The sequence below is a fragment of the Taudactylus pleione genome, unplaced genomic scaffold (genome assembly GCF_031769625.1).
Source record: "Taudactylus pleione unplaced genomic scaffold, aTauple2 ptg000080l, whole genome shotgun sequence".
In the NCBI taxonomy this organism is placed as follows: domain Eukaryota; kingdom Metazoa; phylum Chordata; class Amphibia; order Anura; family Myobatrachidae; genus Taudactylus; species Taudactylus pleione.
In genome coordinates this window covers 4,253,224-4,275,054 of record NW_028284482.1, presented here as the reverse complement: position 1 = coordinate 4,275,054, position 21,831 = coordinate 4,253,224, and the positions used below count along the sequence as shown (strand labels likewise).

At 46.7% G+C, this 21,831-nt stretch overlaps 1 protein-coding gene across 7 annotated transcripts in view; it reads right to left on the bottom strand.

The window, feature by feature from the left end:
* Positions 1 to 21,831, bottom strand: part of LOC148532262 (transcription factor 20-like) — a 93,968-nt gene that overhangs the window by 63,000 nt on the left and 9,137 nt on the right. Inside the window, exon 2 of one of the 7 annotated variants that reach the window (XM_088468025.1) lies at positions 19,851 to 19,981. The exons of the other annotated variants lie outside the window; for them this stretch is intronic. The gene's annotated coding sequence lies outside the window, so the exon portion shown is untranslated. The remainder of the gene's footprint in view (positions 1 to 19,850; positions 19,982 to 21,831) is intronic. 7 annotated transcript variants of the gene reach the window in all.

Genomic DNA, 21,831 nt, shown 5'->3' with positions numbered 1-21,831 from the left:
ACACACCAGGAGGGAGTTCGGATTAATTTGATATGTGACACTTGTATATCTGTATGAGACAGACTGTAAACAGAACTTGGCGTGGAAAAAAAAGCTGTGGCTGCTGCCTCATACCACTTTGCTTGCCGATTGACTCAGTCGCACACAGACATACAAGTGTCACACATTAAATGAATCAGCACAGTCTCCTGGTGCGTCTTAGTCACATCGCACATACACACACACACACACTAGGGCTGATTGAAAAGTAATGAGACTGTCTCTGTTTTAGGTAGACGTGGCAACGCTATGCTGGTTATTGTGAAGCTCATACATCGATGTGTCTGATCCTGCGGTTGTACTGCCATAGTCTTCTTTGTGTATCGAATCCAAACAACCCAAGTTTCAAAACATTTCTAAGTTTAACAGAGAATTCAATCACACGTCTCTGACAATCTCACAGACACATCTTCCTCATCTGCAATGACGAAACATACATCTTCCACTCGCTGTGAACAAACAAAGACGACTACGGCAATCCAACCGCAGGTTCAGACACATCGATGTAGGATCTTCACAATAACCAGCATAGTGTTGCCACATCTACCTATGGGACAGAGAAACAGAGGCAGTCTCATTGCTTTTCAATCAGCCCTGATGGACCATCTTAGAATCTTATACCAAGCTTTCAAGTTTATTTATTTAATAGTCTGATGTGGGACAGTGTCAACAGCCATACTAAAGTTTTGAAAAGCTACATCTACACACCCCTCCCCTATTACTTTAGTCACCCAGGAAAAAAAAAAAAAAAAGTCAATAAGATTTCATTGACATGATCTCCTCATTGACATGATCTCCCCAGCATTCTCCATGCTGTGTGGGATCATATAAATTGCTGGATTTGAGATGTTCCACAACTGCTTCTTTTAAGAGAGGGCTTTCATTAATGTCCTTACTACTGATGTAAGGCCATCTTACTTACTTGCTTCCACTTTTGTGCAGTGGGACTACATTCACTCTTTCCCAGTCCTCTGGAATTACTCCTGTAGCTAGTGACTGGTTGAATAATTCTGTTCATGGTATAACCAGCACCCATTTAAGCTCTTTAAGTATGCTTGGATGTATCCCATATGCCCCACTGATTTATCCACTTTCAGATTTGAGAATTCTGTTATGACCTACTCCTCTGTAAATATTCAGAAACCTAATTTTTCTGAATATACTTGCAACTTAAGTGTAGCCCTTTTCTCTCTCGTTCTGTAATGAATACTGAGCAAAAATAATTAAGATAATCTTCTATTACCTCATCTCCCTCAACAAAACTCTCACTGTCTTTATTCATATTATTCCTCCTTTTGTTTTTATATTTTCACTTATATTCCTAAAACAAAAAGTATTGCCCCATTTATCTACTGGCTGGGCCATTTACTCTTCAGCTTGTGCCTTTGCACATGTGATTACCTTCTTAGCTTTCTTCTGTCTACCAATACACCTCTTTGTATTCATTATTTTGAGTCTGCTTATATTTCCTGAAGGCCATCTTTTTTACTGTCACAATACTTGCTACTTTTTTTTTGCAAACCACACTGGCTTCCTTTTGATACAAAGAGTCTGTAGCTGTCAATATTGTTCTAATCAAATTATTTATTTCTTACCAATTTTTTATGTAGTGCCCATATATTCCTCTATACACACTAGGGTTCATTTCAATTGGGAGTCAATTAACCTACCAGTATATTTTTGGGAGTGTGCGTATCAACCCACAGAAGCACGGGGAGAATATACAAACTCCACACAGTTGGGCCACGGTGGGAATTGAACCCAAGACCTCAGTGCTGTGAGGCATTAATGCTAACCATTACACTATCTGTGCTGCCTCACTGAATAAACGGCTCTCGCCAGTCTTCTTTTGGCAGGAAATAAATCATCATATTTTACTACAAGCACACAAATAGTCAGGTGACAACATTTTGGTCTTGCCATAGCCCTTTTTCAAGACATTAATAGCAGCACATCTAGTGGGCAACACAGCTCCGTGAGAATAAATATCAATCCCATCATTTGCTCTCGGGTCACCTCTACTCGCACCCACCGCCCCTACTAATATCCCCTCCTCATTCTGCTCATCCCCACTATATTTAATGGTTCTCCTGTCCTTTCCTGGAGAACTGTTCTGTCTCATTCACTGTGCTTACTACAGAAAAAAAAGCATCAATAAGACTCCACTAATTAAGGAGTATGGGACATCAAAGTTCTATATAATTCAGATTTGATGTTAGTAAAGTAAAAACAATACCACAGTGCAATAGACTGAGAATCTAGGCTATGGGCAAAAAACACACAGCAGATGTAAACAGGAGAACTGGAAGCAGAACAAAGCCCCGCAAGCCAGGTGCGTCAGGGTGGACGTCCAGTGTCCCCTATGGAATCAAGGAAAAGGATTCAAAAGGTAAGAACATAAATCTCCTTTTCTTCTTCCTCCATAGGGGACACAATTATGCTGGGACGTCCCAAAGCTAATCCCTTAAGGGAGGGGATGCTCCTGGGCTGCACTGAGAACTGTTTCCCCCTCAGGGGAGGCGAAGGTGTCAAATGAATAGAACCTTCAGAAACGTATATGCAGAGGACGACATGGTAGCTTTACACAGCTGCTCCGCAGAAGCACCACGTCGCACTGACCATGAAGTACCCACCAACAGGGTAGAATGAGCAGTCACCATGGATGGGGCTGAAAGATCTGCCGCAGCATAAGCATAGCGAATAGTCAAATGGATCCATCAGGCCAGCGACTGCTTAGTAGCCGCCCAGCCCAGTTTGTGAAAGTCATACAGAACAAAGAGCATCTGTCCTACGCAAGTCCTTTGTCCTGTACATGTAATACCCCACTATGTGAGTTATTACGTCTGACTTGGCATTATATAGGCAAAGAATTCCCAGTAGTCTCTACAGCAGCTGAAGAGATCAGGAGCAGCAGGTCACATGACCAGTGTCAGGCAGGTGCCAGTTGGCAGGGAGCAGCAGTTGGCAGTTGCAGTCCTGAGGTAACAAAGAGGACCAGAGCTGCACACCTACCTGGCAGCAGTCGGCTGCCAGAGTCGCGATAATCTGCAGATGGAGACACCGAACCCATTGTGAAGGCTTCAGACAATCAGTCAGCAGGTAGACTGTGAGCCTTAAGTCCATAAGACTGCATCTAACTACCATCTACCCTTATAGTACCAGAGCCGCTCCCCTCAGTACTGACTAGTAACACTGGAAGGCACCCTATTAAGAAATACTGCCAGCCAAATTGCTACAACAGTGGAGAGAGAGAAATAGCACAATGGAGACTTAAATTGAGATTGGATAAGTTGCAACTCCTAACCAAGAACATGGTCTTATCTAGTATATAAAATAGCCTCCGTCAGAGTCATCAACCCGGGCAACGTTGCAGGCATAAAAGTGAGAATAGCGCTGGTCTGCTACTAAAGTAGTGAGCTCATATACCAGTTTAGATATATTTATAAGGTTAGACTAATAGATAAATGACTGTAGCTCAAGATAAGTTCAGTAAATGGCCATATATAGAGTTGATATTTACTGAGTGTCTAATGTTATGTGATTTCATATGGCGTTCAATGTACTAACCATTGCAGCTTACAGGGTTCCGGAGGACAGCCGCCCAAGTGGCTTCCGGTCCAGTTCCTGTTAAATAAAATATACTAAAGGTGTTTGCGCTTATTTATGTGAACTAATGTCAACTGAAAGTAATTTCTGAATTCTGTTATTGTTGGTTGAAGTCACATACCAATTGTATTGTAAACGTGTGACAGTTTGTTGGAATAAAAGTAAAATTGTTAATCTACAGAAGTCGGATTCACTCAAATGAACTCCCTTTTCATACATTTACTGAAACAATCTTCACATCTGTAAGTAATAGTAGTTTATTACAACTTGGCGTCCGCGAACAGGATACGACACGAAAATGTCAGCATCACAAACTCCTGCACTGACCTCGTGCCAGAGACCATTACCTGCTTCACCCAGACAGAGAGCTTCACCATCAAAAAATGTCTCACCCAGCAGTAGTATGGTACATACGACACAGGCATCACCCATCACAATGCCGTATTATTTTGGGGCCCCCTGGCTACCAACGTACTCTGGGGATACACGCGTACACACGGTACAAGTACCTTCAAAGAATTCAAAGACAAAATGCGGTCGATGTTGAGGCTATACCCACTTAGTGATGAGCAAAGAGTGGAGATCGTGATCGGGCAGTTGAAAGGTCTCGCCTTACGGGAGGTCAAAGCATGGGCGGATGAAGAACGTAAGACGGCAGAGGATATCTTCAAAAAACTGGAAAGTATATTTGACTCACGGACTATTTCTGAACTTCGGAACCAAATTTACGCCAGGAAGCAGCAACCCCAAGAGTCACTGAGGGAATTAGCCCTGGGCCTGCAGGAAGCTATGCAGGCAATCCAAGCCCGAGAACCATGGATGGTAGAGCAAGTCGATGAAACTCTTATTAATTTATTCATTGAAGGGGCACGAGGAAAAGCGACAAGGGCCCAACTTGGGATGTGGAGACGCCAGAATCCTGTATGCTCATTCTCAGATTTCAAAGAAGCCGTGCTAGATATCCTTGGGCTTAACCAGAACACCGACACTGAATATGGCGCACCTCCAGAACAATTGAAAGGCGGAAATTATGAAGAGGCCAGACCATATATAATGCCTGACGCTCCATTACCTAGTGAAACGGTTACCCAACAAGTGCAGTCTGGCCAAGATCTGATCGGAACCTTTATGAGTGCTGTCACTGAAATAATGAAGGAGTTAAAGGATATTTGTCAGGAACAGGCTGGAGCAAAACGCAGAGACTGGCGCCAGGAATGCGGTGTGAGGAATCGGTCACGATGGGACATTCCACGGGAGTCAGGCCGACGTCCAACGGACCAATTCGACTCACAAGGGAGGCCTATCTGCAGAGGTTGCCAGCAAACCAGCCACATTGAACGCTATTGCATCCAGAGAGAGCCTGAAGACCAGTCCTCAGGAGAGACAGAAGGAATAGGTCCACAAATGAAAGTAGGGCAACCCAAATATGTGAGGTTGAGCCCAATATTACAAAACCAAATAAAAGGCATGCCATCAGCAGGTGATGTTACATCAGCTATCGCAAATAGAATTTCGGGCAAAGTTGTATGGTTCCACGTGCGACGCGGCTATGGATTTGTGAACCGGAAGGACACCAAGGAGGACGTGTTCGTACATTATACTGCCATTAAGAAAAACAACCCCAGGAGGTACTTCCGCAGTTTGGGAGATGGAGAGACCGTAGAGTTTAATATCGTCAAAGGAGAAAAAGGTCTACAGGCAGAAAATGTCACTGGTCCTGGTGGTGCTCCAGTTCAAGGGAGTAGATATGCAGCAAAACGTCAGTATTATGGGTGTTATTCACATCGCAGAGGTTCTCCACATAATTACCAACAAAACTATCGATACCACGAATATGGAAAGGAAACCGAAGAAGTGGGAAGTGTGGCAGAAAGAATAAATAAACAACAGCCTTGTCCGGCACATAAATACACACCATATCATCTACCAAAACACTATGAATACAACCAACAAAACTTTGATGACCACGTGAAGAGTGAACCATCGGAAGGAACGAACAAACCAGTTGTGGACGAACAGAGAGAGGCAGTGCTGCAGAGTCGGCAGAACATAGTCACGCAACAACTTTCTCCACAGCCAGTACCTGAGTAAATCTAGAGTGGAGAATATCAATTCTAGAATGTATTACCTCAATCAGGCAAATTCTAGTGCCACTAACCGATAAAGAAACACTGAAATGGTGATTTGCATGGCCACAGCAGAGGGATCGAGGCCCCTTAAACACAATAGCCCAGATTTGCTTATGTCACAGTCTGAATCTAATGTTCTTGTAGAAACACCTAGTGAAGCTGAAGAGGTTGTGGCATATCTTTCTCAAGAGAGATATGGCCCAGATAGTAACTACACCGCTATAAGTGGTGAGGAGTTCATTGTCAGTTTGCAGCAGGCTATATGCAGGTCTAGAAAGCGCAACAAAGGTGTATTGCCAATACGATGTTAAGTTACTGGATGCTTGTCATATACTGTATTTGCCTTTTCATAACAACATTACATTTTATGTTGTTGATGATGCCATAATGTACAAGAGACTGTTCTACAGTGGGTTTTGAGTGTTGCATGTTGCGTGAGGATACGCATAATTCAAGTGGGGAAATATGTAATACCCCACTATGTGAGTTATTACGTCCGACTTGGCATTATATAGGCAAAGAATTCCCAGTAGTCTCTACAGCAGCTGAAGAGGTCAAGAGCAGCAGGTCACATGACCAGTGTCAGGCAGGTGCCAGTTGGCAGGGAGCAGCAGTTGACAGTTGCAGTCCTGAGGTAACAAAGAGGACCAGAGCTGCACACCTACCTGGCAGCAGTCGGCAGCCAGAGTCGCGATAATCTGCAGATGGAGACACCGAACCCATTGTGAAAGCTTCAGACAATCAGTCAGCAGGTAGACTGTGAGCCTTAAGTCCATAAGACTGCAGCTAACTACCATCTACCCTTATAGTACCAGAGCAGCTCCCCTCAGTACTGACTAGTAACACTGGAAGGCACCCTATTAAGTAATACTGCCAGCCAAATTGCTACAACAGTGGAGAGAGAGAAATAGCACAATGGAGACTTAAATTGAGATTGGATAAGTTGCAACTCCTAACCAAGAACATGGTCTTATCTAGTATATAAAATAGCCTCCGTCAGAGTCATCAACCCGGGCAACGTTGCAGGCATAAAAGTGAGAATAGCGCTGGTCGTTACTAAAGTAGTGAGCTCATATACCAGTTTAGATATATTTATAAGGTTAGACTAATAGATAAATGACTGTAGCTCAAGATAATTTCAGTAAATGGCCATATATAGAGTTGATATTTACTGAGTGTCCAATGTTATGTGATTTCATATGGCGTTCAATGTACTAACCATTGCAGCTTACAGGGTTCCGGAGGACAGCCGCCCAAGCGGCTTCCGGTCCAGTTCCTGTCAAATAAAATATACTAAGGTGTTTGCGCTTATTTATGTGAACTAATGTCAACTGAAAGTAATTTCTGAATTCTGTTATTGTTGGTTGAAGTCACATACCAATTGTATTGTAAACGTGTGACAGTTTGTAGGAATAAAAGCAAAATTGTTAATCTACAGAAGTCGGATTCAGTCAAATGAACTCCCTTTTCATACATTTACTGAAACAATCTTCACATCTGTAAGTAATAGTAGTTTATTACATACATATAAATCCTGAGGGCCCGCACGACATCCAAGGAGGCCTCCTCCGTTATAGAATCCATAATCTGGAAAGAAGGGACCACAATCTCTTGATTGATGTGGAACCTGGAAACAACTTTAGGAAGGTAACCTAGTTGCATTCAAAGGACAGCTCTGTCCTGGTGAAAAATTAGAAACGGAGAGGCCAACACCTGCCAGGCAGAAGCTATGGCAAGGAGGAAGACAGTCTTCCAGATAAGCCAAGGAATGTCCATTGTGTCTAAAGGCTCAAATGACGAAGCCTGAAGGGCCCTAAGAACTAAAGACAAATTCCATGGAGCCACCGATGGTACAAAAGGAAGCAGTACGTGGAGGACACCTTGAAGAAATGTCTGATCATCAGGTAACAGCGCAATCTGCCTCTGAAAGAGAACAGAAAGGGATGAAACCCACACTTTCAGTGAAGCAAGGCCTAAATCCAGCCAACAAAAAAAAAAAAAAAAAAAAGGTCGAAGGACCTGGGGTTAAGATTCCTAGCCGAACACCAGTCAAAGTCCTCCATACCAGATAGTAAATTCTAGCTGAAGAGGGCTTACGGGCATTGAGCATAGTGTCATAGCGAGACGGACCAGATCCAGATGAAAGCAAGGGCCCTAAGACAGAAGATCTGTCTGCAGAGGAAGATGCAGAGTAAATAAGACGGAGAGGGCCTGAAGATCAGTGAACCAAGCCCTTCACGGCCAATCGGGAGCCACTAGGATCACCGTGCCACCCTCCAACTTCAACTTGCGAAGGATTCGCGGAAGCAGAAAGACTGGAGGGAAGATGTACCAGAGCAGGAACGTCCACCGATCCGCCAAGGCGTCCACCAGAAAGGTCATCCAGATCTCTAATGCATGATACAGTATCTTGGAATCTGGCGATTGTGCAGAGACGTCATCATGTCGATGTCCGACAAGCTCCAGCTAAGAACCAGGAGTTGAAAGACGTCCGGATGTAGGACACAATTGCCCGAAAGAACGTCCTGGCGGCTTGCGGAGCCACTTCCCAATTTTGCACTCCGGGATTGTAGACTGCCGACAGGGACAGACAATGCCTTTCTGATGTCGTGATGTCAGTGGTGAGCTTCTGGCTCTATTAGAGTCGAAAGCTCACTGGGGCTTGCGGCAGACGAGACCCTACCACAAAGGTCTCGTCGCAAGCCCCGATGGTCTTGACCATCGCGACCATCAACCTGGCCGCTCGCTAAAGCTGTGGGTGGTCACCCACAGCTTAGCGCGCGGCCAGGAGGCTGGCTCATTTTATAGATGCGGCTGCCCTCATTCAGAGCGAGCGTTCGCATTTTGCGAGCAGCTCTGAATGAGGTCCTTTGTCCGCCAGGAAGAACATCCTTCAACCCTGGAGTCCAGCAAGGCTCCCAAATGTATCATCTCCTGAGTCAGAAAGGATTTCTTCCAATTGATTACCCATCCGTGGGCCTGGAGAAGGTCCACCATGACACGTATGTATTCCTTGAGAACCTCTGGAGACTGGGCCAGGAGAAGCAAGTCGTCCAGATAGGGAAACATTCAGATTCCCCTGCTCCAAAGATGAACCGCCATGACTTCGTCATGAAGACACAAGGAGCCGTGGAAAGTCCAAATGGCAAAGCCCGAAACTGGAAATGTTCCTCCTGGACCGCAGACCTCCGGAATCGCTGGTGGCTGAGGCGGATGGGAACATGCAAATAGACATTCTGGATGTCTACGGAGGCCATGAAGTCCCCTGGCTTCATAGCTAGTATAATGGAGTGAAGCGATTCCATGCGGAACTTGGGAGTACTCAAAGACCAGTAGCACCGTGGGATTTGTCCTTGATTCTTGAAGGGCTACAAGCTCCCCCATTTACACCTCTGGACTCTGTAGATTTGAAATGGTTGACAGCGAAGACACCTTTTTCTCCTCGCTATCTCTTCTGCACATAGAGTCTCTGATTTGGCAGCGCTTTCTTGTTGCTTCCCATTTTAGATTTTTCACCAGGATAAAACTGTTCTTCGTACAAGGGAGGGTTACCTTCCTAAGGTAGTGTCCCTTTTTCAGGTGAATGAAGAAATTGTAGTTACAGCTTTTCAGGCTCCAGATCTTTGTGTAGGTGAAGCCTCCCTGGGTGTAGTTCGTGCTCTACGTATTTATGTGTAGAATACAAACTCTGTTAGAAAATCAGATGCTCTTTTTGTATTATATGGTTTTCACAAGCTGGGATGGCCAGCTAATAAGCAGACTATGGCGAGATGGCTACACATGACTATCTCTCGGGTGTATACCACTCTTCCTCTTCCTAACACGGCATCCCTTAAGGATTCGACGGATAGGACGTTGGAAGCTTTTCTTAAGTCTGCTTTTCTTTTTAATTGAGTGTTATTTATTAAATTTAAAAATTTTACACACAACACACATAAAAAATTATAAGAAGGCACAGCACTTACAACAATATAAAATAACATATAATATGAGATATGGTAAGAACTTACCCTTGTTATCTCTATTTCTACGAAGTCCATAGGGTTCCACAGGATACCTTGGGGTATAGGTGTGACGTCAGTCGCAGGGCACCAAAGAGTTAAGCTTTCAGCCTCCCAGGATGCACTAGGTCCCCCTCCTATACCCCGCCCCCGGGCCAAGGCACCTCAGTTAGTTACCAAGCAATAGGCCGGAGGAGGAGAAGGAAGAGAGAGAACAAAGATCTGGACACATACAAGAATCACATTCTCACCAGAGGGAGACGGAAAACCGGTGACCAGAGCAAAGCCCATCTGCAGCACAGGTGCGATAGGGCGGGAGTCCTGTGGAACCCTATGGACTTCGTAGAAATAGAGATAACAAGGGTAAGTTCTTACCATATCTCATATTTTCTACTTCAGGGTCCATAGGGTATCCACAGGATACCTTGGGGATGTCCCAAAGCAGTATCCTTTAAGGGTGGGGACGCTCCTGTGCAGAAAGGAGAATCCGCCGCCCGAAGGAAGCATCCTGAGAGGCGAAGGTGTCAAAACCTGTAATACCTCACGAAGGTATGGACAGAAGACCACGTAGCAGCCTTGCAGATCTGAACTGCCGAGGCACCACGTCGAGCTGCCCACGAAGGACCCACAGACCTAGTGGAATGAGCCTTCAGAGAAGGAGGGACCGGTAGGCCTTCATGAAGATAAGCTTCAGAAATAGCCATACGGATCCAGGCTGCCAAAGTTTGCTTTGAAGCAGGCCAACCCTTTTTACGGAAGCCATAGAGGACAAACAAAGCGTCCGACTTCCTAAACGAAGAAGTGCGGTCAACATAAGTCCTTAAGGCCCGCACAACATCCAAAGAGGCCTCACCCACGGAAAGACCCAGTGAGTTAAAGGCCGGAACAACTATTTCCTCGTTAACATGAAACTGGGAAACAACTTTGGGAAGAAACTCGGGCCGAGTGCGGAGCACTGCCCTGTTCCCATGAAAAACCAAGAAAGGGGGTCTACAAGAAAGAGCCCCTAACTCAGAAACACGTCTGGCCGAAGCAATGGCCAGAAGGAAAACAGTCTTAGCTGTTAGCCATTTAATATCCACTGAGCCCAGTGGTTCAAACGGCGGTCCTTGGAGAGCCCTCAGGACCACAGCCAAATCCCAAGGCGCCACAGGTGGAACAAAGGGCGGCTGAATACGGAGAACACCTAGCATAAATGTGCGCACATCCGGGATTGTAGCAATCCTACGGTGAAACCAGACAGACAGGGCCGAAACCTGTACCTTCAAAGAAGCAAGGCGAAGCCCATGATCTAGTCCCGCTTGCAGGAAGGCGAGAATCCGAGACAGACGAAACTCCCGCGGTGCATAACCTCTCGGTCGACACCACTGGAAGAACGTATGCCACACGCGATGGTATATCCTCGCGGAAGACGGTTTCCGAGCTCGTAACATGGTACGCACCACAGAGCTGGAAAACCCCCGGGACCTCAGCATGGCCGTCTCAACAGCCACGCCGTCAAAGACAGCCGAGTCAGGTCCGGGTGAAGACAAGGACCCTGAGACAGAAGGTCCGGTCGTAGCGGCAACCGCAGAGGACTGTCCACGGACAGACCCTGAAGGTCTGAGAACCAGTGCCGTCTGGGCCACGCGGGAGCTATCAACAGGAGCGTCCCTCCTTCCTGTTTGAATTTCCGGATTACCCGTGGAAGAAGGGAGACCGGAGGGAACAGGTATGCGAACCTGAACGTCCACCGGACGGACAGAGCATCCACCAGAGACGCCCCTTCGTCTCTTGTGCGAGACCCGTACACCGGCAACTTGTTGTTGTGCCGGGACGCCATGAGGTCGATTTCTGGAAGACCCCACCTGTCCACCAGTAGTTGAAAAACGTCCGGGTGCAGGGACCATTCCCCTGGATGAACGTCCTGGCGACTTAGAAAGTCCGCCTCCCAATTTAGCACTCCCGGGATGAAGACCGCTGATATGGCTGGAAGATTGCGCTCCGCCCAAACCAGGATCCGAGAGACCTCTACGAGAGCCGCCCGACTGCGAGTTCCTCCTTGCCTGTTTATGTAGGCCACGGTGGTAGCGTTGTCCGACTGGACCTGCACCGGGTGACCCTGGAGAAACCGCTGTGCCTGCAGGAGAGCATTGAAGACCGCACGGAGTTCCAAGATATTTATTGGAAGCTCCGCTTCTGTCGGCGTCCACCTGCCCTGGAACAAGTGTGGACCCGAAACTGCTCCCCAGCCCCGAAGACTGGCGTCCGTTGTCAACAGGACCCAATTTGGAACCCAGAACGGACGTCCCTTGTTGAGGTGGGTCGTCTTTAACCACCACGCAAGGGACAGGCGAACCTCCGGGGTGAGCACAATCGTCTGGAACTTCAGAGACTGAGGCAGCCCGTTCCACTTGGACAGGTGCTGCAGAGGTCTGGAGTGAAACTGGGCGTATTCCACCATGTCGAACACCGACACCATGGAGCCCAGTAACCTCATCGCCGAGTGTAAGGACACCCGGCGGCTGTGCAGACAACTGCGCACCCTTGACTGTAAAGCAGAGATCTTGTCCTCCGTCACGAAGATCCTTTGCTGTCCCGAGTCCAATAAGGCTCCAAGATGCAGAATCCTCCGAGACGGGATTAGAGTGGACTTCTGCCAGTTGATTAGCCAGCCGTGCCGTTGCAGCAGTGCAATGGTCAGGTCCAAGTGGTGTAACAGGAGCTCTGGAGATCCTGCCACCAATAACAGGTCGTCCAAGTACGGCAACATGCGGACTCCCTGCAGCCGCAGAGAAGCCGCCATGACCGCCATCACCTTGGTGAAAACACGTGGTGCTGTTGCCAGGCCAAAAGGTAACGCCCGAAACTGGAAGTGGTCGCTGCGGATTGCAAACCGAAGGAACTCTTGATGGCGCAAAAGAATAGGGACATGCAGGTAAGCGTCCTGTATGTCCAATGACACCATGTAGTCCCCAGGTTCCAGCGCCAGAATGATGGACCGTAGGGTCTCCATCCGAAACTTCGGGACCCGCAAAGACTTGTTGAGTGCTTTGAGGTTGAGAATCGGACGATAGGACCCATTGGGTTTCTGTACCAAAAATAGATTTGAATAGAAACCCTGGCCCCTCTGGGAGAATGGAACAGACACTATAACTCCAGCCTGGAGCATAGTGTGTAATACCTTCCGCAGCTCCGTAGCCTTGTTCCGGTCTGATGGTAGACCCGTGGCGAAGAATCGAGCCGGGGGTCTGTGCCGGAAGGAGAGGGCGTACCCGTGGGAGACCACCTCCAGAACCCAAGTGTCTGTCGTAGTGAACGACCAACACCGGGAGAACTGCAGCAGGCGGCCTCCCACCCTGGGATCCCCCAAGGGGAGACCCGGACCGTCAGGCCGCAGGCTTGTCATCTGGCTTGGGGGCCGGACGTCTGGTACTCCATGCCTGTTTCCGGGGCTTGACCGATTTCTTAGGGCCAGCCTGTCGAGGAAACGACTGTGGTTTGGGCCTGCCCTGGGCCCTAGATGACCGAAAGGACGATGGTCCAGAACCAGAAGGAGCAGCGGCCGACGGAAGACAAGCAGATTTGGCTGCCGCCAGCGTGGCCACAATCTTATCCAGATCCGGACCGAAGAGAACTTCTCCGGTAAACGGCAACGCTTCCAGACCTTTCTTGGAATCTGCGTCCGCCTTCCAGGATCGCAGCCACAAGGTACCGCTGCTGAAGAAATTCTAGACACCAGAGTACTAATGTCTAGAGCCGCCTCGTTGATGTAGGTGGCCGAATCACGGAGATTGCCAATCAACTCCGCCTGTTCGGCCGGACAGTCGGATTCAAAAGAAGCCTCTAATGAATCCGCCCAGCGCTCCATCGCTCTGGCAACCCAGCAAATGGCCCTAGCCGGCCATGCTGCCCCCCCTGCAAGGGAATAAGCGGACTTCAGGCAGATTTCTACCTTGCGGTCCGTAGCATCCTTAAGGGAGGACATGGATGGCATCGGCAATGTGGCACTACGGACAAGACGGGTCACGTGAGAATCCACCTGTGGAGGGGATTCCCACTTAGCAAAATAATTATCCGCGAACGGATAAGCCACCGCCAGGCGTCTCTGCGGCTGGTATATTTTGCCAGGTTGTTTCCACGCCTCCTCTAAATGGTCCACCAACTGACCCGAAAGAGGAAAGACTGTGGCATCGCCCTTCACATCTTTGAAAAAGGCATACTTAGATTTAGCCGCTGGGGGAACTTCGTCCTCAATCACCAAGGCTGTGCGGACCGCCCGAATAAGTCCAGGAATATATACTTTGGACTTAGCATCAGCGTCCTTAGTATGGAGAGGTTCCTGATCGTAAGGATCCAGAATCTCCCCATCATCAGACGTCCCTTCGTCATCCTCATAAGGAGCGGACAGAGACGCCACCGGCCTTTTATGAGGCCGCATCACAGACTCCCCTTGCAACACATCCGACAAGTGCTGTACAGAACTCGTCAGGGAGTTAACCCACGCTGGCTCCTGAGAACCCGGGAGCGGGGAAATAGGGAGACTGTGGGGTACCACCAATTGTCGTGGGAACCCCTGCATGGGTGACGACACCACAGACTGCTGGGACAAACCCACCGGAGTAAACGCGGGCTGCGGAGCTAACTGGCCCACTAAAGCTGTTAACGCCTGAGCGAAACAAGCCCAGGGCGGCTCCTGTACCGGTTCTGTAACCGTAATAGGCCGCGCCATGGACAAACACTGCCGCAAAGGCCCTCCGCGCTACCCTCCCCCTCCGCTAACGGTACTTTGCACGTGGTACACTGTAGCCGGAGGGGAAAATCACTTTCAGACATGATGGCACCACGTATGTGACCTCTCTCACCAATTAAGTATTAAATAGGCGAGAGACCACCCTGCAGCACCGCACCGCAAGGGCTTTAGCAGAAAGAACAGGGACAGTAATAAAGCTGACAGTTTAGAGAAGAAAAGTTACAGGCAGCGCTAGCACAGTCACATACAATGCAGAGAAATAACAATTCCTGCACTAACAGCGCTGATCACTCAACTACACAGACACAGGGCCTGGTAGGACACAGCGCTGCATACACAGACCTGAGCCACAGCGGAAGAGAGGTATGCGGGGGGACCCAGACCACGATGCTTCCTTCCAGACTTCCAGCAGCGTTCACCATGCGTTGCAGAGAAGATGGCCGCCGAGGAGCAGAGAGAAGCTGGCCTGGGGGAGGAGCGCTGACACAGGGCCAGTCAGCACAGTGCAGAGAGGGCTGTGTGCAGCGGGGGAGGCGCCGGCTGTGAGACAGGGAAGGCGCGCTCCCCTGGCATGCATTTAACCCCTGGGACGCCGCAGCGCTACTGCGGTCCGCTGTCCCAGGGGGTAGTGGAAAGCGCAGGTTCAGTACCTGGCTCCACGCTGCAGCCAGTCCCCAGGGAGCCCCCTGCCTGGGGACTTAGGACCATGTGACCAGCGGGGACCCACCGCGGGACCCCGCTGCTTACCTTTGTCCCCCTTGGATCCGGCCATGGTCCGGAACATCTGGGGTCACCGCTAGCTGTGACCCCAGATGCTCACCAGCATCCCCGGATCGGTACCGGCATTCTGGTACCGGCGGGGGTGTAGGGAAGACAGCATGGACGTCAGGACTGACTGTCCATGCTGTACATCCAGATCTGCAGCCACAGCTGCACTGAAGAAAGCTTCAGGGGCTCTTCTAGCCCCCACTCCGACAGGTGCACCCGACGCCGGCCGGGCACCAAACTAAACTGAGGTGCCTTGGCCCGGGGGCGGGGTATAGGAGGGGGACCTAGTGCATCCTGGGAGGCTGAAAGCTTAACTCTTTGGTGCCCTGCGACTGACGTCACACCTATACCCCAAGGTATCCTGTGGATACCCTATGGACCCTGAAGTAGAAATATATATTATAAAAAATTAGAATAGCAATAAACAGTGATGTTGTCAACATACATTGAAAGGATATGCTACCCAATGTTGGGAGATCTCATGGCTAATACAGAGACCAACATGCATCTTGCCAAAACTAATAACATACCAGAATTGAATCCAATAATATAAAATATAAAACAATAATAGTAAAAATATATTTGAAAAAATGTGCAAACACCCATGGCACTAACAATGCAGAGAATAAAACAGAGAATAAGGCGAGGGCCCGAAGGCGCCATTCTAGCCAACGCCACTCAACCTGGGTCCAGGATACATACCAAAAATACTAGTAGCACACAGGAGGGTCACATCAGAACTAGAAATTATAACCCAAAGTAACTCCAGAAACATGTGGGAAAGGTCTAATAATCCACCCCAAGAAGGGAAACAATATTTGAGACAAACATACAACCTCAGGGTACACTACATATACCAACCTAAAACTAAATACACCCAATATAAATGCTGTGCCATAAACAAAAAAAAATCTAATTTAGAAAAAAAATATACAAAACAACCAAACTTAACTTGCATTTATATATTAAGTTTGCTGAAAGCCTGTATAAAGAAAGACCAGTACACAGCTATCTCCTGTACTAGACATAACTATGCAAAGAAAAAAATTGTTAGAGGGCATTTAAAATACAGATGCGTCAGCATACACTATTGCTGCAGTTGAAACTTGTATATCTGTATGCCTCTGACTCTGTATACAAAGTGCTATAATGCAGGGGCCATTTTTCAGGACACTTTTTCTGACGTTTCTGTACAGTCTCGGTATCGCCTGCCTAGTGAAGTGGAATCTAGACGGATTTGGAACCGGGGACACACTACCTCCATCAATTGTCTAAATCCCACTGCACTAATGGCGGATACCGGACGCACGTCTAACACCAACATAGCAGTCAAGGCCTCAGTTATACGTTTTGCTTCAGAATGACTGCTGTCATACTTCATCCTCCTCGCTAAGGACTCATGGAGGGTGAATTGTTTAGTAAAAGTAGTGATGTTCCTACTTCCTCTCTGGGATGATGAACAACTCCCAGCAGCAGCAACAGCACTAGGAGGAAGTGGTTCTTGATCTTTCCCTATTTTATTTTTTGATCGGAGAAAGTTTGGTCCTCCATTTATGTTATATTGATATATACGTGCGGCTAAGGCGCACGCAAACACAGAAAATAGTTTTTGATTTTTGTTGGAGACTAGTGCACTTTGTGGGTTACACCACCCTTTAAGAAATGAGCCAGCCGGCCCTTTACTTATGGGACACAGGCGCACGCTTGGCGCTGCTCCTTTGTTGATGCATGTGCAGCCACAGTGCACACAATTCACAAACACAGAAAATATTTTTTTATTTTGTTTGGAGTGTACTTTGGGGCTTACAGCACCCTTTAACGGACAAGCCAGTCGGCCCTTTACTTATGGGACCCAGGCGCACGCTTGGCGCTGCTCCTTTGTTGATGCACGTGCAGCCACAGTGCACACAATTCACAAACACAGAAATTTTTAATTTTTTTTTTTTTTTTGCACTTGGGGGGGGAGCACCCCTGATGGACAGAGCACCCCCTGGACAACACTACAGCACCCCTTTAGGACTGGGACACTGCACAGGACTTTGGAGTGGACACAGCCCCTATGGACAACTGACTGCACAACACAGTCCAGCCAGCCCCTATGGACAACAGCAGCACAGCACAGCACAGCACTACACTACACAGCCCAGCCCAGCCCTAACTCCTACCCTCCCTTTTCACTGTCCACAGCCGAGTGAGAAAATGGCGCCGACACTGGTACCTTATATAGGATCCAAAACCCGCGAGACCCGGAAGGTGGGATGATGACGTTTTGCCTCGATTTCAGATCCGAGTCAGGCGGGAAAAGTCGAGCCTGACTCGGATCGGCGGGGCTCGGATTTCAGAAATCCAAACCCGCTCACCCCTACTTTAAATCCACTACAGGTGTTCCTCCCCAAAGCAATACAGGGTGGCACAGAGCCACTTTTGCAGCAGGACTATTGTGTGGAGTTATGCGCAGAATTTGGGTGGTGGGGCTGGTATCAACCCAGATACTCCTCTCTGGTTTAAATGGATCGTTTCCTCAGCTAGACAGGCTCAGCTATAAAAATGCTGTTGGTGTCAGAGCCGTAACTAGACTTTTTGGTGCCCTGTGCCAGAAAGAGCATTGGCGTCCCCCCTGCTTATTTTTTTCAAATAGGGACAAGAGACGTACCCCCGAAAAAGGGTTGTGGCCTTATGGGGAAGGGCCATGACAAATCTGATTTGTCCCATATGATGATGAAGGGGTACCGATCCTGCTGTATCACTGTTATCCAGGTATCAGTGCCAAATGTGAGACACTGAATCCAATGGCTGCATTGATGATATAAAATAATTATGCAGTATAACTCACCAGCTATAGATGTAGAAAAGCACTGGTGAAGCTGCACCTTCAACAGGATTTGTCCATCACAACAGCCAGACACAAGCCTGAAGCCAGCAGTGTAGATCACCAACTGAAGGTATAGAAGATTGCTACTTGTAGAGTATATACACAGCAAATATCAGTGGCAGGGAGCATATCCACAGAGAGGTGGCCCGGGTCGGGGGATGGGGGCATGGCCTAATTGTGGAAGGCGTGGCCACACACCCTTAGGGGAAAAAAACAATCTTTCTGCAGTGCCGCTGTGCACTGAGGAGGAGGCGGTCTGAGGGTATGGAGGCTCCTCTATATCTTACCTTTCGTGAACTTACCAGTCCTTATTCAGATAAGCTGTTTTTATTATCTTTTATTTAAGGTGATGTGCTTTTATGCATGCTGTATAGTCCAAACAGGACTAAAGATCTGATACATACATTGCTACTTGTTTATGCACTTTTCTGTTTATGTTTAAATGTCAAACATATATTTTTTATATATCTCCATTGGTCATATGAAATTATATATATATATGCGCTGTGATCTTGCGCAAAACAAAGGGCAAGGATAACCCCCCCTTTTCTTGCACATGTGAACTTTATTTGATATACCTTAATTTTTTAAGCAGTTTCTCATATGTTAAGTTTAATTGTGTTGACTCTTGCACCTTGGTTTAATTACCTCATGATTGCATTTGGCACTTTAATTTACTACCTCATTGTTTCATTTTGTTGCATGATATAATTAAGCACAGACGGTCCTATAATACTAGTGTGAAACCGGAGAAGTGGAACTGTAACGGATCACCACTGTTACATGAATACTTTTAGAGCTGACACCCATATTATTAGGGAGTGCTATAAAACACATTACACAGGGTTTTGTGTCCATTATAAGGTTATTACCTACGTAGGGAACGATCTTTTATGTTAGATTAAGGGTATCCACTCTTATTGGCGCTGTTGTGTGTGTATATATGTGTGTGTGTGTGTGTGTGTGTGTGTGTGTGTGTGTGTGTGTGTGTGTGTGTGTGTGTGTACATACACACACACACACACACACACAATCTCAAGATTCACTATTGAACAGAAATTTTAAATTAAAGTTATGTTGGGGGTTTGTACCATATCATACACTTTCATGTTTCCTGCCTACACTATAACACAAGCCACAAACCTACAGTTTATAATTTCCTGTTGGTTCATTTTATTTAGCCTCATTTTACCAACTCTAAATACCACCTGGTTGAATTGGTTTTTATCAATCCAAAATAAAAATTGGGCCAGCAGACCAATATCAGATCACTAGCTGGCTCAGAAATAGAGGAGCGAACTAAGCATCATGAAACACACTGCAATCTAATTGCTTCACTATCATATGGTAATAATTATATATGGGTACTGGAGAAAAAGCCAGATGGAACTGCACAAGACAAGCAGAGTTGAATTGGCTTTAGATTGTCTTTAGAGTAAAGGTCCCCATACATCAGAGATTGATTGCAGCAATCGTGCAATTTGCAATCGATTGTGTATAAAAATCTTTCCCTTTTTCAATCGATTGTGGCATCTCTGCAATCAGCAATCGATTGAAAAAGGGAAAGATTTTTATACACAATCGATTGCAAATTGCACGATTGCTGCAATCAATCTCTGATGTATGGGGGCCTTAAGTTTTCTTTATAATTATGTTTTTACTGTGGTAAGTAATCAGGTAAAACAAATTGAGCATGGACATACCCTAGATGAGAAACCACACTTATTAAAAAGGCCACATTTTTCCTTTCAAAGGCTGGTAATATTCTTCTGTTGAGTGCAGGTTAAATCCATGTGTATACTGCATACAGATGAGAAGACACAAGAATTCATAGCTGAAAAACAAACCAGGGAGTTTGGGCTATAACTTCACTAATAAGGGAGAAAAAAATACATTGAGAGCTAGGAGATGCATCATTCCTTTAATTATTTTTAAACGCAATATTTGTCATGCAACTAATATAATCATAAAAATTATAATACTTGGGGGTCTATTCAGCAATAATTTTTTTACTATGATTTCCGTATTTTTTTTATGTAAATCTCCTATTCAGCAATGGGATAATGGAGAAGATAATGCAATTATCTTCTCCATTAATTCCCTGCTCACAGAGTACTGCAGTGTAGGGATCAGCCATTGATCTCTACAGTACTCTAATGCTTTTTTGCTATTCAGCAAAGCAAAAAGTGTTAAATTACTTGAAAAATCATTACTTTATATAACACCATCTCAGAATGGAATTATATGAGGAAAATACTTGCATATCCCAAAAACTGCAGGTACAGAGGGAAATTTTCCCATAAGTCCCTGTAGCATCTTGTAACTCCCACTAGTCTCCGTGCCTGATTTCCAGTGACCGCCGGCAGGTAAGACCAACTAGAGCATGTTAAACCTGTCGAAAGTGATTGACGTGTACACAGGCTTTCTACATATATATATATATTATAATATATGTGTGTATTATAATATATATATATATATATATATATATATATATATATAGACATACACACACAATTATATTTAACATTTATATATAAATGTTAAATATAAAAGCACATAAATATACATGTATACAGACTAGTATAAAGCCTGTATACACATGTCAATCAATTTGGACAGGAAGGAGATGTACTTACCCCGTTGGCGATCACCGCAAGCAGCGAGACTCTTCCGGAGTGCATGACTGAGCATGTGCAGAAGAACAAGCAGAAGGTATAAGGTATTGTTTTCGGAATACCGAAAACAATGCCTTCTGTGGCATTGCAGGGACAGCGCGTTACCACAACCGCTGTCCCTGCACAAAATATTGCTGAGTAGCAGCAATAAAAACAAGAGATATGGTAAGAACTTACCTATGTTATCTCTGTTTCTACGAAGTCCATAGGGTCCACAGGGTTGACCTTGGGGTATAGCTGGATCTGGATCCATGGGCACCAAGCAGTTAAAGCTTTTGCTGCTCCCAGGATGCACTTGGGTCCATCCTCCTCTATATCCCGCCCCCGAGCCACAGGCACCTCAGTTGATAAGCAGCCAAGGCCGGAGGAGGAGATTAAACAGAGTGAAGGAAGACTGGAACACACAAGAAACCATACTCACAGAAATGGGAGACGGAAAACCGGTGACCAGCCACACAGCCCATATGAAGCCAGGTGCGTCAGGGCGGGTGCCCTATGGACTTTGTAGAAACAGAGATCACAAAGGTAAGTTATTACCATATCTCTTGTTTTCTACTTCAGGGTCCACAGGGTTGACCTTGGGGATGTCCCAAAGCAGTTCAACTAAGGGCAGGGACGCTCCTGTGCTGAAAGGAGAACCCAGCACCAAAAGGATGCATCCTGAGAGGCGAAGGTGTCAAACGCATAAAACCTCAAAAACGTCTGAATTGAAAACCAAGTGGCCGCCTTACACAGCTGAACAGCCAACCCCTCTTGTGAAAACCAAAGAGGACAAACAATGAATCAGACTTCCTAACCAAAGGAGTCCGGTCCACATAGATTCTAAGCGCCCGAACTACATCTAAGGAAGCCTCACCAGCTGAAAGATCAGGTGACTGAAAAGCTGGCACAAGTTCCTGATTGATGTGGAACTTTGAGACCATTTAGGCAAAAAATTAGTGCGGAGCACCGCTCTGTCCTGGTGAAAAATCAGAAAAGGAGGGCGACAGAAAAGCGCCCCCAACTC